The sequence below is a fragment of the Lynx rufus genome, unplaced genomic scaffold, assembly GCF_022079265.1.
Source record: "Lynx rufus isolate CCGP_SWC_20201006 ecotype Redwood Valley unplaced genomic scaffold, mLynRuf1.p SCAF_1, whole genome shotgun sequence".
NCBI lineage: Eukaryota > Metazoa > Chordata > Mammalia > Carnivora > Felidae > Lynx > Lynx rufus.
This window is the reverse complement of record NW_025814823.1, coordinates 71,843,494-71,858,623: the sequence shown is the minus strand read 5'-3', so window position 1 is coordinate 71,858,623 and position 15,130 is coordinate 71,843,494. Positions and strand designations below refer to the sequence as shown.

The 15,130-nt window shown below is 42.2% G+C and overlaps 1 protein-coding gene across 4 annotated transcripts in view; it reads right to left on the bottom strand.

The window, feature by feature from the left end:
- PCCA (propionyl-CoA carboxylase subunit alpha) overlaps positions 1–15,130 on the bottom strand; it is a 414,072-nt gene that overhangs the window by 26,682 nt on the left and 372,260 nt on the right. The gene's annotated exons all lie outside the window — the stretch shown is intronic.

Sequence of the window (15,130 nt, the reverse complement as noted above, 5' to 3'; positions counted from 1 at the left end):
TCCACACTGGGTACAATACAACAAGGAAGCTGCCTTATTTAAAAAGGGGGGAATTCGGGCACCTGGGTGGCTCAGTAGGTTAAGCATCTGACTCTTGATTTTGACTCAGGTCATGATCTCATGGTTCATGGGATCGAATCCCCCATCAGGCTCTGCGCAGATGGCCAGATGGTGTGGAGCCTGCTTGGGTTTCCCTCTCCCTGCCCCTCCCCCCGCCCCCACCTCTCTAAATAAATAAATAAAACATTTTAATAAAAATAAATAAATAAAAAGGGGGAAATCCATGGTATTTTGCCAGTCAGCATCCTTGACTATCAGTTTTTAAACACAGGAAGGAAGTTAGGTTACTTCTTTTTGCATGCTTAGCTCATCTGAAGCAGAGGGAAAATTCCCATACACCCCTGTGTTGTTCTCAACCTCCTTCCATAATACACAGACTCTGCTATGACAACTCCAGAATGCAGAAAAATAGCCCCAACTGGCCCGGCTGGCCCCTCTTCCCCAGGACTCAGCTCTCTTATTCCTGAGGACTATGAGGCACAGTTGTAAATGTAAGAAGGCCTTGGGTATGCTGCCCCTCAGCTTCTCGGGCCCTTCCTCCCAAGGCTGCACTGACAAACCATGTCTGCCGTCTGCTCTATCCCCCTGTCCTTCACTCAGCTTCATTCTCGTTTTCTCTAATTGTCCCCGACAGCATGACCTGTTATCTGTACGGAGCAGATAACCAAGCTTGGTTGCAATGACTCCACAATAATGTCCCGGAAGCTGTCCTTCGCTCAAATACTAATATTCATATCAATCAACATAAAGCTCTCTTAACTTTATAAACTGTTAACCACTCAGTGATTTTTCTGAGTCTAGAAGGTCAGAAATGCCAAAAGAAATCACCCAAAGCTTTAGTCATAGAATTTAGGATCATTTCCCTGTGGACTTATTCCTAAGCGAAAGCTGTCTAATCAAATTGAAAAACACCTAACACTTTTACAATTACAGTTAAATAATGTTACACAGCAGTCCACGAAAATAAGTCTAGGAAACACTTCACTTGTGTCCAGAACCCAGAGACCAGGAGGGCTGACTATCAGTTAGTTCTTCCACTGGAATATAAGGTCAGGAAAGAGAGAGCCCCAGGAGGGCTGGGATGGGACCGTGGCTGCTGGGCTGACTCACCCCATGGCACCTACGTTAGTGAATCCACCCTAGATCACAGGCCGGGCCACTGTTTCACAGCCTTAGACTTCCTCAGACTTACACTGTGCTACAGACTTCCTCTATAGCACAGAATGGGTCATTCTCAGCTAGATGGGTTTGCCTGTCAAGCTCACAAGCAACTGATGTGTGAAAACCATCCTGTAAATTTACAATCAGAAATACATTTGTAAAGGGAAGTAGCACATCCCGCAAGTGTAGTGTGTGTACACAAATTACATCCATGGTTGTTTGATACACATGGAATCAGCAGAAGCGGCATCAAGGGGCAGTGCTCTCCATTAAGACAGCACAAGTAGTGGTTCTCCACCCAGAAGACTCAAAACTCACCCAGAGGGCTGGTTAGAGAAGATTGCTGGGCCCCACCTCCAGGGTTGCTGACTCAGGACTGGGTGGGGGATTGTATTTCTAATAAGTTCCCAAGAGACCCTGAGGTGGCTGATCTGGGACCACCCTTGGAGAAGTGTGGATGTAAGGCACCCTACTCCACTATTGGAGCAGCCTTTTCAGGGGGGCCTATCTTAGACCTTCAGGGCTGCTGTAACAGAAAGCACGCATGTGTGGCTTACAAATAACAGACATTTATTTCCACAGTTACAAAGTTTGGGAAGTCTAAGATTAAGGCACTGGCAAATTCTGTGTCTGGTAAGAGCCTGCTCTCTGGTTCACAGACAGCCATCTTTCTGTTGTGTCCTACATGGTAGAAGGGGCAAGGGATATCTCTGGGGCCCCTTTTATTTTTTAAAAAATATTTTAGGGGCGCCTAGGTGGCGCAGTCGGTTAAGCGTCCGACTTCAGCCAGGTCACCATCTCGCGGTCCGTGAGTTCGAGCCCCGCGTCGGGCTCTGGGCTGATGGCTCAGAGCCTGGAGCCTGTTTCCTATTCTGTGTCTCCCTCTCTCTCTGCCCCTCCCCCGTTCATGCTCTGTCTCTCTCTGTCCCAAAAATAAATAAACGTTGAAAAAAAAAAAAAAATTTAAAAAAAAAAAAAAATATTTTAATCACATATATTAAATCACAAAAATATTTAATCACATATTTTCCTTTTGAGGTTTTTATTTTTTTTCTTTAGAGATAGAGAGAGAACAAGCAGGGGAGGGGCAGAGAGAGGGGGAGACACAGAATCCGAAACAGGCTCCAGGCTCTGAGCTGTCAGCACGAAGCCTGATACGGGGCTTGAACTCACAAACTATGAGATCATGACCTGAGCCAAAGTCGGACGCTTAACTGACTGAGCCATCCAGGAGCCCCTAAAGAATGCTTCTTTGACTCTTGCTCTGGGTAGAAAAATCTTCTGAGTGACATAGTCTTTCTTCATATATGATAATCACTGATAAACCTAAGAAGTTATGAGTATGGGGTGCCTGGGTGGCTCAGTCAGTTAAGTGCCTGACTCTTGATTTTGGCTCAGGTCATGATCTCACAGTTTGTGGGATCGAGCCCCATGTCAGGCTCTGTGCTAATGGCACAGAGCCTGCTCAGGATTTTCTCTCTCTCTCTCTCTCTCTCTCTCTCTTTCTGCCCCTCCCCTGCTCATGTGCATACCCCCTCTCTCTTAAAAATAAACTTAAAAAAAAAAAAAAGAGAAAGGAGGTCACAGAAACCTCTGATTTATAGCCCGTCAGTCAGAGTACAAGTAACAATTTGGAGTTGCGACTGGTGTCAGCATTCTCTTTCTCCAATCGTGCAAGCTCACAGAGGAGTTCGTCATAAGGGGTCCTGGATAAGAGGGGACCTTTGTCATCTCAGCCTTTGTTGTCTTGTTAGAGCTGGTAAAGTCCCAATCCAGTAGTACCTGCTCAGTGTGACAGCTTAGCAGATCTGTGACTGAGGTGTCTCACATTCTCTTGGGAAGCCAGGGACACTGTTTAGGCTATACTATTCCTACCGCCTGTGACAATGAAGTCTGCTTTCCAAGGCTAACCCTGGGAGTGAACTTCTGGACTTGTGAGGCTCCATTTCTTATACTCTCCTGAGGGGACAGCTCTGACGGGTGTCCATGATTAAGTTATAAAAAGGCTTATTGGTTTGAGTTGTTATTGAGATTAAAATAAGATTCTACTCAACAGCCAGATGATGGATCCTTTGAATTGGACAACCTTCTATATTGTAATGTTTTTTTTAATTTTAACTTAATTTTTTTATTTTAGAGAGCGTGTGTGCATGTGGGGGAGAGGGACGGGGTGGGGAGGGAGAGAGAGAGAGGGAGAATCTTAAGTAGGCTCCGTGCTCAGAGTGGAGCCCAATACACGGCTTGATCCCACAGCCCTGGGATCATGACCTGACCCGAAATCAAGAGTTGGAGGCTCAACTGACTGAGTCACCCAGGCACCCCAGAGCACCGGGGGTATTATACAGGCTCCTCAAGTAAACACTAAAAGTCAGGTAGTGAATTCAGCAGAAGCACCTGAATGGCCAGCAGACTAGCTCATCTTTCTCTTACAATTCCTTCTACTTTCCAGAGCCCTGAGATCAGGCCCTGCCAGCCGCAGGCCTTCATACACAATGTTCTCTGCAGATATATCCTGGACCCCCAGTGCAAAGAATTCATGTCCTCTGGACAGCAACAAATTTTTTAAGTTATAAAGCTCTTTTGACCTCCACTTTCAGAAGATCTTGCCCAAACTTAGGAAGGAATTAGAAAGATTCGTGGCCATTTACAACCCGCTTCACAGAGGAAACAGATGACGAAATTTCTTCTAGGCCTTACTACAAATGATCAGCTGGAAACCGATGCTTGGGGGCTGATAAAAGCCAAGACTGAATTATGCTTTCAGGAGAGAGAGCACCCAAAGTCCTTTTTAAAACACTTTATATAGACTTTTAAAAGATGTAATGCATTAAACCCTGAAGTTCTAGAACACAGAAATCTTTTAATTCTAATTTTAGGTGGAATGCAAGTCTTCTCCCTGATATAAAGAAGCAAATTGAAGAAAATTTAATTAGATGAGCAGGTCAGTCCCTTGATATTCAAGCTGCAATCTAGTTCTTTGGGGAATTACAAACAACTGTACTGTCTTGGTGATCTCTACAATACCAGAAATGTGGTTTGAGAAGCAATTCAAACCTCCCCTATTCATCTCAAAATACTTCTAGGTGCATACAATTCAGGACATTAGAAACAGGATTGTCTTGCACTTAAGGAAAGGGAAAAAAATGAAAGTAATCACTCTAGACCTCTGATAGGAGGCAGATATACCCCCAAAACTCCTTGAAGAAAAGCTGGATACTTACTCTGTACCTTTGTGATGTGGATTTTCTACCTCCATCTTCTCTAGGATGTCATATTTTTCTACCTCTGGATGGGTAATCAGGGAAATTATTCAGTATTAAAACTAGTTTAAGTTTGTTGGTTTAATTAACATAGACATGTCTTTAGAGTTATCAACATTCAATAGAATACTTTTATTCTACCCAGGCTTACTAAATATGTTTAATACCTCTTGCAAATTTCAACAGCAAGAAAAACAGTCTGGGATGATGGCTGACTTTGTCTACTGTCTCAAGAAGTTTTTGTGAGTAAACATATGTTGGAATTTACATAGATGTACGTGGGTAAGAGTCTTTAGGTGAACTTCTTCACAATATGTTTTATGCTATGTGTACTTAAAAATAGCTTTCAAAACCTTCTAGCTACCTCAAAACTTTCCAGCTTTGCTAAGTTTGGGGAGTTTTCTGGTGTCAACAGTTACTCTCTTGTTAGTTCTTCTTTGACCCCAATGTTGCTGCCCCTGAATGAGATCATACACATCATTTGAAGGGTGAGATTAGAGAAAGAAACATGTTAATACAGACTGAAGGTTTCTCTGGTTCTGTAAGTGACCTTCTGAGGTTGGAGAATACCTCTGGGCTCAAAGTATCTTCTCAAAAGGGGTTCTCTTTAAATGTTTACAGATTATAGATAGGCTGAAACCAGCTATAACCACCCAATATCTGGGCAACTGGGGGAGTATTCATTTGATCTCTTGGTTTATTAAAAACTATGGGGAGGCTAAAAAAAAGTCCTAGAAAAGTTGGCAAGGTAACTTCAAATGGAATGCATATGTTATTACACAAAACTTATTAAGTACAAATCCCTCAAAAAGAAACTTTAATATTAAAGAAATTATAATATATCCCAAGGAGAATTCTAGTCTCAATAAATGACAGCAAATATAAGTACTAGATCACTACTGACTTTGGTCTGGCATCTGCAAGAGGAAATTATACACTCAACCAGTTTGACTTCTATGTGACTTTCAACCTTTCTACAATCTTGTTAGAATGTGGAGAATCTGGAAACTCCATTCATTTTAAAACTAATTGCCTCAATCTGAAGATGGTCCCAGGAGAAAAGGAGTTGAACTAGAATTGTTTTAACTCTTTTCCTGGACAGTGGGACTCCATTCTTGCCAAATTTCTTACTTCAATTAAGTTCAGAGCCAGAGGGATTTGAGGATGGGATTCAAATATTGTCCATCTTAAAAAAAAAAAAAATCTGTTATTCATTCTCCCCCAATGGCAGAAGCATGATTTAATTGACTATTCCTTCAAACTCTATAGACTCTTAAGTTAGGGACAATTAAATACTAGCACCTCCAGAAAAGTCTCACATAGCCTATGAACCAGAAACATAAAATATTGTTTTCCTTGGCTTCTTCTGTGTCATTTTGAAAACTGTCCTCTGTGAGAGAAAAAGTTTTATTTTTAATATCAAATATATTTAAGATTTATTTCTATAAGGAAGTCTGTCAAAGTTCACATGAGCCCTGGTCTTATTTTTGCCACTCAAGATGATGGGACAGATATGCTCCTTTGTGGCCAAGTGCTCTGTGGAGAAGTGCTTGTCGCAATGAGCATCAGTCCATCTTGGAAACAGCAGCAACCCATGCTCTTTATCATGAGAAGGCATGACATGAAAGGCTGAAACTAACTTTACCAAAGTATTATTCATCCCAACATAAACGTCTGTCTCGAGACACCCTACAGGCTTGCCTGTTACCCTGCCAAATAAAAGAGGTCAAACGGTACCAGAAGGGGAGGAGGAAGCCACGTGGCCTAGAAACAGTGACTCCTGGTCCAGAGGAAAAAAGTGGAAAGAGTTTCTCAAACATTAAAAGCCATCAATATCGGAATCACAAATATTTCACTAATATCTCCTGGGGAACAGACTGATATGCCATTCTCTCTGCCCAATACTCCAGTGGAATGAAACTATCTCCCAGGTCAATAAGCTCCAGTATGGGAACACTGTTGCTGACAAAGGAAAAAATCTTAGTTTCTAGGCCTATTTTTAGGAACAGCAAAGGCTGTTGGTATTTTAGAAAAGGTAAAGCAGTTCCATGCTAAGCAATGGAAGGAAACAGTGTCCTAGGCATGGATTGCACACCTGTGATTTCTACCTATAACAGGCGGAAAGGCCTCCACCTGTCAACCCAACTCATAGTTTTCCACCACAGTATGAACTGACAGCAGTGATTTTGCCCGCCAGGCTGATACAAATCTTGTCTGCTGTCATTGCCACGCTCTCAGAACCAGAGAACTGAGTCAGTACCTTGTTCAAAAACAAAATGGGCAAAGGGGGTGCCAAGGTGGCTCCATCAGTTAAGCATCCAACTCTTGATTTTGGCTCAGGTCATGATCTCACGGTTCGTGGGATGGAGTCCCGTGTTGGACTTTGTGCTGATAGTACGGAGCCTGCTTAGGATTCTCTCTCTCCCTCTACCTTTGCCCCTCTCCCACTCACATTCTTTCTCTGTCAAAATAAATAAAGAAATATTTTTTAAAATTGGACAAGGTTTGAGGGCAGAATACAAAATCTTTCTCTACTATAAAAAAATCTAACATAATACTGCTGAGTCTTTAAACTGCTTGTATTCTAGAAATATCACTTCAAAACAGTTCAATGGGAGGAGTTGATTTTTAAACATACTTAAAGAATACACTTGGTAGAGGGGCCTGGGTGGCTCAGTTGGTTAAGTGTCCAACTATTGACTTCAGCTCAGGTCATGATCTCATGATTTATGGGATTGAGCCCTGCATTGGGCTCTGTGTTGACAGCACAGAGTCTGCTTGGGATTCTCTCTCTCCCTCACACCTCCCTCTCTCCCCTCTTGTGTTCTCTCTCTGCCTCAAAAATAAACATTTTTTTAAAAGAATACACTTGGTAGTAGAATACTATTCAACCATAAAAAGGAACAAAAAACAGGAAACTGACACTTGCTACAACAGGTGAACCACAAAAAAATATTATGCTAAGTGAAGGAGGCCAATCACAAAAAGTTATATAATCTATGATTCCAATTATACAAAACATAAGAACAGGAAAATCCAGGCGCAGAGAGCTGACTAGTGGCTGCTGAGGGCTGGGGAGAGAGGGGTATGAGTGATGGCTAAGAGGTACAGAGTTGCTTTTTGCGTTGGAACTAGAGAGAGGCCACAGCCCTGCAAATGTACTAAATGCCACAGAACAGTATATTTAAAAATAATTAATGGCAAATTTTATGTTACATAAATTTTGACTCAATTAAAAGAATACGGTTGGCCACATGAATGTAGTAAAGCATTCACATTAAGGCTCTTTAGTTAGAAATACTGGATTATGCTACCTATTTGGGGCTGGCACTGATACACACATCGATGTGATGACCTCCATTAGTTAGGGATCATAGTGTCTGGTACACAGAAGATAGTCAAAATTGTGGAGGAAAAGTAAAAAGAATCTATGATCATTTTGGCCAAGCTCTGCATACCTCTACCCGAGCAAGAGGAGGCAAAAAGCAGATAGTTATGAAAAGTTCCAATGCTCAAGAATGAAATTCTCTGAGCCTCAGAACTAGTAATTTCTCTTAGAAATTTATAGGGTCTTGAAAACCTCAAGGAATTCTTCTGAACATGTATTTTTGCCCAGACATCATTAAAGCTCAGACAGAGGTTCATAATCCTTTTCTCATAGCATCGCTAATGTCCACTTTCCAAAGATGACCTCACTTCTAGAACAAAGGAGATGTCTTGACACGAATTTAATTTGGAGACTCTTGGAGAATTATAGCAGTTTCTTGACAGGAGCCTGGAAAAGTCCTGGGCAGTCCAAATGTATTTGCTACCTCATACTTGGGTAAGTTAGCAACATTTGCCACAAAAATAAAAATTTCAAGTTGGCTGAGTGTCAAAGAGCATAGAGAGGCTACACCCATTCACCACTCCACAATTTTAACTTCTTAAGCCAAAGAGTAGCAGGCTTCTCGGCTATATATTGCAAAGCCAGATTCAGGTTGATTTTTGTTTTATTTGCATCATTTTTCCCATTTTTATTTTCAATAATTTTTATGCTGGAAAAGATGAGACAAAAAAGTGACATGAGCTTTTTGCAAAGATAATTACCTTCTCTGAGAAAGAAATCAATTTCCAGTGGAATAGAATAAATTGCATCCCACTGATGATGTAACTTGTACAACTATCAAATACTGTGATTTTCCCTCTAATGCCCACATTTCTGCTACTTTTGGCTCTGTGAATTAGGGAAGAGAGGACTGTAGAAATCAGAGACAAAAAAAGACCCCACAATTCCTGAGAGAGAGCAGGACCTTCACTTCCAGCTTCCCATGAGACCTCACGCACTCAGATTTCCATCTGAGGATTCCATGATTGGAGAACTCAATCTCAGAACTCAAGATGCCAACCACTGCAGTTTCCTAAACATACCATGCTATTTCATGGCTCTATGGCTGTGTTCATGGTATTGTAGCCTTCTAGAATATCCTCCCCAGATTCCTGTGGCTGGCTGATTCAACAATCATTCCCTAAGTCACCGCTGAGGTGTCATCACGTCAGGGGATTCCATGGCTCCCATGGTACCCTGGCTGTCTGTCATACCTACCATGCTGTGTCGAAATGACCAGTTTAAGTGTCAATTTCCTTTACCAGACAACTAGAAAAAGGAAAAGTAGTAAGTTTAATGCAGAGAAACTGGACAAATCCCACCTTAACCAAGTAATCAAAGTAATATCACCAGTGATGGGACATGTGCCTCTCTCCCTAGGATGTACTGAGGGCACAACACACTTCGGTGGTATGCCACACTTTGGTATACATTCCAAAAATGTATAAATTCATCTGATTATGAGAAAACACCAGACAAACCTAAATTGAGATCCATCTGACAAAATAAAAGACCTATCTTAAAAAAATGTAAAGGTCACATAAGACAAAGACCAAGGAACTCTTTTCAAATGAAGCAAAGTAAAAGGACATGAAAAGTAAATGCAATGTGTGTTTCTGAATTAGAGCCCCAACCAGAAAAAAAAAATTATTTTCTTTTGCTATAAAAGACATAAGTAGGAAAACCAGCAAAACTTTAAAGGCTTTTAGACTAGATAATATTACTGTGCCAATGTTAACTTCCTGCACTGTGGTTATATAAGGGAATGCTGTCCTGACTTTAAAATAAGTTCCTAGCAACTTAAAATCGTTCAGAAAAACAATCGTGGGGGTGTGGGATGACACACAATAAAGCCACCGCAACAAATGTTATACATAGTAACATGTTATACAAAACGTTAACATTTGGGGAATCAGTGAAATTATATGGACATTCATAATTGTACTATTTTTGCATTCTTTCTAGAAGTCTTAAATTGTATCAAGATAGGTTTAAAACTTTTTTAATTATAAAAACCTAAAGAAAATTTTCCTTTTTGATGAGAATAATAACGTACAGGATTAGAAACGCATATGCTATGTTCAGGGTGGATGAGAAAATCTGCAGTAATTACCTTTTTTTCCCCCCGTGCAGTAATTACTTTTAAAGTGACATCAGTGGCTACACAGAGTGCTAATTGGAAGTTGGCACGATTCCAGGTCACTGATACGCTCCCCCAGATTAACCCAACAAACTGGACAGCGTCGCAATACAAGGAATTTTCTTTACTTGTATAGTCGTAAGTGGGAAGCAAATACACTGTCCATAATGCTGAGCTCTCTACCTGCTTTAGAAATAAATATTTTTCTCACCGCCTTTACAAACTAAAAAACAAAAACAAACAAACAAACTCTACCTTAAAGGTAATGATCCTACAAATACCCTACACAAAAGATAAGGAACAATAATGTTGTGCCAGGATTAGGGTTTGCAGCCGACTGATCCTCACTGCCAGCAGGGGAATCATCTCTATGGGGTTGGTCGTTTCCGAGGCAGCATTTTCTAGGACAAGATTAAATTAACTGTACTAGCGGCAGGGCTACAAAACAAAGAGAGTAAGACACTGCGTCTGCCGTCAGGAAGTTTACCATGACATGTGAGGAACACACGTATAGAGGTGAGTCGTGGGCCCAAGCATAATGTGGAAACCAGCGAGGGGTGGGAGAGCTGCAAGGACTCACAAGGGAGCTCTCTATAAACACCTCCATGTAGGGAAAGGAATCGATTTATTGCCCAGCCACAGAAGACCTGCACAGGGAGGCAGAGTTCAATCCAACATAAGGAAACAATTTCCAACAGAGCTCTCCAACAATACAATAGGTGGCCTTGTGAAGTAGTAAGCCTCGCCACCAAATACACTCAAGTATATCCAGGATGTACTCTTCAAGTCCTACAAGAACCAAGGATTCTTATTACATCATCTAGGCTGTATCACTGAAGGTCACGTTTCTCAATGCAGCATCCCTGGCCTCTAGCCACTAGATGTTGTAGTCCCCTTTCCAGTTGTCACAGCTGAAAATATCTCCATTCATTGCCAAATGTCTGCTGGTGGTGGGCGGAGGTAGACTGTCCCTAGCTGAGGGACTCCAAACAAGCAAATTTCTCTGAGTGTCCGTGCTGAGAAAATGAAATACTGTAGAATTTCAGAGGGAGGGCCTAAGGTAGTCAGAGGACTTGTGGAGAAGGTAAGACTGGAGAGAAGTCTTGGAGTAAAAGAATTCTGAAGAAGGGCAGAGGAAGCAGTGAGCTTCCTTGGAAAAGTATGCTAGGAATCAAGATGTAGAAGAGGTAGGAAAGAACAAGACTGCAACAGGACTATTAGGAAGTCAGCTGGCCAAGCAAAAGCGTTCAACAGTAGATAAAGCTAGAAGTATTTGTAATGTTGTAATGTGTTGAAGGAATTTCCAATCCAAAGTCAAGGCTGCTTAGGTTAGTATCCATGACCTACCCATGTCATGGGAAAGCCAAAGGTGAACGCAGTCCTATCCAGAGACAATGTTCTGGAAGAATGATGGCATGCTGGACAGTTAGGCAACACACCATATTATCCACTCCTCCATTTTCAAAAAATATAAATGTTTGCTCTCTTATCTACCACTGCTCTCTACATGTGAATGACAGAGATTTGACTCTCATTTTAAAGTCCACATTGAAGAGAAGCAGATGGCAAGTGAGTGGTGGGTAGGGAGAGGAAGAGAATAACAGTCATCAGATGCTGGACTGAAATGCATCAGATTTCCTGAAAGATGGCAGAATGTTAGTTAACATTTTCCAATATTCAAGCAATGCTCACATGCCAAGAAGGTTGGAATCTGCAGGTGTATGGATGACCAATACTTCAGTCTTTATTTCGTTTGGTTCTATAGATCCAAAACTGACCCCAAGTGAGTTTTCTCAAATCACGCTGTGGTTATGAGAAAACTGGGCATGTGGCAGAGTCTGATCAAGGCCAGCGCCAGCCTTAAGAATCAAGCTTCCTGGGGTGCCTGGGTGGCTGAGTTAGTTAAGCGTCCAACTCTTGGTTTCGGCTCAGGTCATCATCTCAGGAGTTGTGAAATCAGGCCCCGCATCAGGCTCTGCGCTGACAGCATGGAGCCTGCTTGGGATTCTCTCTCTCCCTCTCTCTCTCTCTCTCTCTGCCTCTCCCACCCACTCACATGCTCCCTCTCTCAAAGTAAATAAATAAACATTTAAAAGAAAAAAAAAGAACCGAGCTTCCTTAGACTAGGCTGGTTCTCCTCTCAGCATGGTGCTCAGATACACCCAGGAAGGCTCTGGAAGGGCTCACGTTCAGAGAATCTATTGCAATCTTGGAGACTAAAGGGAACACTTCTAGTGTTCCTCCTCTGGACAGGCACTGGTTGGCAGTGCAGCAGGGTGGACAGCTCACATCCATGACACCTCTGGAGGTCTGAGAATGCCAGGAGTGCCCACTGGCAGTTGAGGTAGGCTGGTCCTGGGGCCCCTACATCCGTGCAGTCAACTGCGGGAGACAGCAAACACCCTTCTGCTGACTCCTCTGTCCTGCCGTTCAGAAAAAGGATGGTCTATCTGAGCAGTCACAGAGGGGCAGGAAGCTGCTGGCTTCTTCAAGAAACCTATCAAACCTATTGGACCACCTCCAAAAGGTGCAAATGAACCTTTCCTAAGTAACTCTTCCCCTGTATTCCAATATACTTCTGAAATGGGCCCTCCAATTGACGTTCACCAGGTTCTTTATGGAGTAGAATTCAGCATCACTCTTGAGAGTTATCTACCATTTCCACTTGTTCTTTTGGGGCGTATGAGAAGCTACTTGATTCACCCTTATTTAGGTTCATCTTACCTAAACTCTATTTTAAAAAATAGAGAAAAGGAGACCAAAATATTTACATTTAGGGAAGATTTAAAATAAAAGCGTTACAAATGCAAATGAGTTTGTACAAACGGAGAGCTTTCAATCCGGGCCTCCTGCTGAGCCATCCACTCAACTGCAGACCTTCTGCCAAGTGTTCTCACATTAAATGGAGGAGCTTTCTCGAGGGCTAAGAAAAAGTTATTAGGAGTGTGAGCTTTGGCCATTATTTCACAACTGAGTTAACCTCTATCCCAAGGGCAACATTCTGCAGCTGTCTGCAGTGAGTCACTACTTTCTCTTCATCTTGATTTTTTCTCCTATTTGGGTAAATTACCCTTGACATTTTTGCCTGTGACTAGGGCCATCAGAACCAAGCTTGGGTCTGTCTTGCTGCCGTAAATAGCTGTCTGCTTTTTCAAAAGCAGAAATGGATATAGAGTCATGTGACCTTAATTCATTCTAATGAAAGTCACAAACTGATGGAGAAGGCGTGCGCGTGCATGCACACACACAGCAGCACCAACGGCACTTCAAGATGATTGGAAAACATGACCTCTCAGATGGCATCTAATGGCATGTTTACCATGTAGTCTTATACATTTCTTTCCTCTAGACTTCACCACATCTGATTGTCAGAAATGCTTGGCACGATCGTAACAAGCACACACAGAAAACCCATCACAAAAGGGAGTATTTCTCACGATGCTGGAGACTGTATTCACCAGGAAAACAGAGATGATGAGAGTAACCTGTCTTGAAGGATGCTGTGAGGAGCAAAGTAGTAACACACATAAAGTATTTCTAGTGGTTGCCTGGGGCTGGCAGAGGAGACGGGGATTGGCTGCATGCAGGCAGAAAGGAACTTCTGGGGTGCTGGAATGTTCTAACAGCGAACTGTAGTGGTGGCTGCACGAGTCCATTTGCTACCAATCACTGGATTGCAACCTACATGGTTGACTGTGGTCTGTAAAGAATACCTCAATTTAAATAAAACTTAAAACTTAAAAATGTTTAGAAGAGTACCCAGTTCATAGTATCAGATGTTGGCTCTTATCATTTCATTCAAAAGGATTTATCAGGGGCGCCTGGGTGGCGCAGTCGGTTAAGCGTCCGACTTCAGCCAGGTCACGATCTCGCGGTCCGTGAGTTCGAGCCCCGCGTCAGGCTCTGGGCTGATGGCTCGGAGCCTGGAGCCTGTTTCCGATTCTGTGTCTCCCTCTCTCTCTGCCCCTCCCCCGTTCATGCTCTGTCTCTCTCTGTCCCAAAAATAAATAAAAACGTTGAAAAAAAATTAAAAAAAAAAAAAGGATTTATCAAATTGGACATGTCATAAAAGGAACTAATCTCCCTTCAAAGTATGAGGGTCACATTCTGCCTTGATGTCTTGAATGGGATCTGTGTTGTAACCTGTAATTGATTTGAAAAGTAAATAAGGCCTATGGCAATCATTTCGATTACGAAGATTTTACAGACGGAAAAAATGATATCCCACAGAGTAATGTATCAATAGCAAACTGGCATGTAACCAATCCAGTTACACTTCTCCATAATCACTCACTTTCCTTTTAAAATATGGTGAACGTTGGGTGTTCAGTTGGGAGTCTGACTTCGGCTCAGGTCATGATGTCGTGATTCATGAGTTCGAGCCCCACGTTGAGCTCTGTGCTGACAGCTCAGATCCTGGAGCCTGCTTTGGATTCTGTGGCTCCCTCTCTCTGTGCCCCTCACCCTGCTCATTCTCTCCCTCTCCCTTTCTCTCTCTCAAAAATAAACATTAAAATAAAATAAAATAAAATAAAATAAAATAAAATAAAATAAAATACAGTGACCGTGTAGATTTACTTTAATTCAGAGTAGCAGTCTTCATTACTGCCATCTCTTTCAATAACAATGACTCATCATAAACTATATTAGGATTAGGATACGGGCAAGAGAAGTAATGCAAGGCAACATACAGGAAGCGCTCGAGGGTGGCCCTGGGTAGAACCTGAGAAAACAACCACACGTTAGTGCCAGAACTATGTATGAGTAGGTATTTAACAATACTGACTTACTGACAACTGACAATGTTGAATCTTCCGAGTGCTGTGCAGAAACGGTCACAGAACCTCCACTCTCTTCCATCTGGTAAGTGGCTAAAGGCAGAGAGCCATTCTCCCCCCATGACTTAGACAAGACTTACTGTCCACTCCTCCTCCATAAGCCCCATTAGACTGACGATGACTCCCTAGTGTACCTGCTTCGATGGACCCGAACCCTTCCTTTTAAGACATTCCTCATTAATAAGCATTCTCCCTCTTGCAATAGCCTGAATAAAAGTATCTTTCTTCTCAATTCTGCAGTGCATTTTGTTCTTGACACAGTAAATATAACGAACAAGTTTGGGTGGCATTTCTATCCACTCTG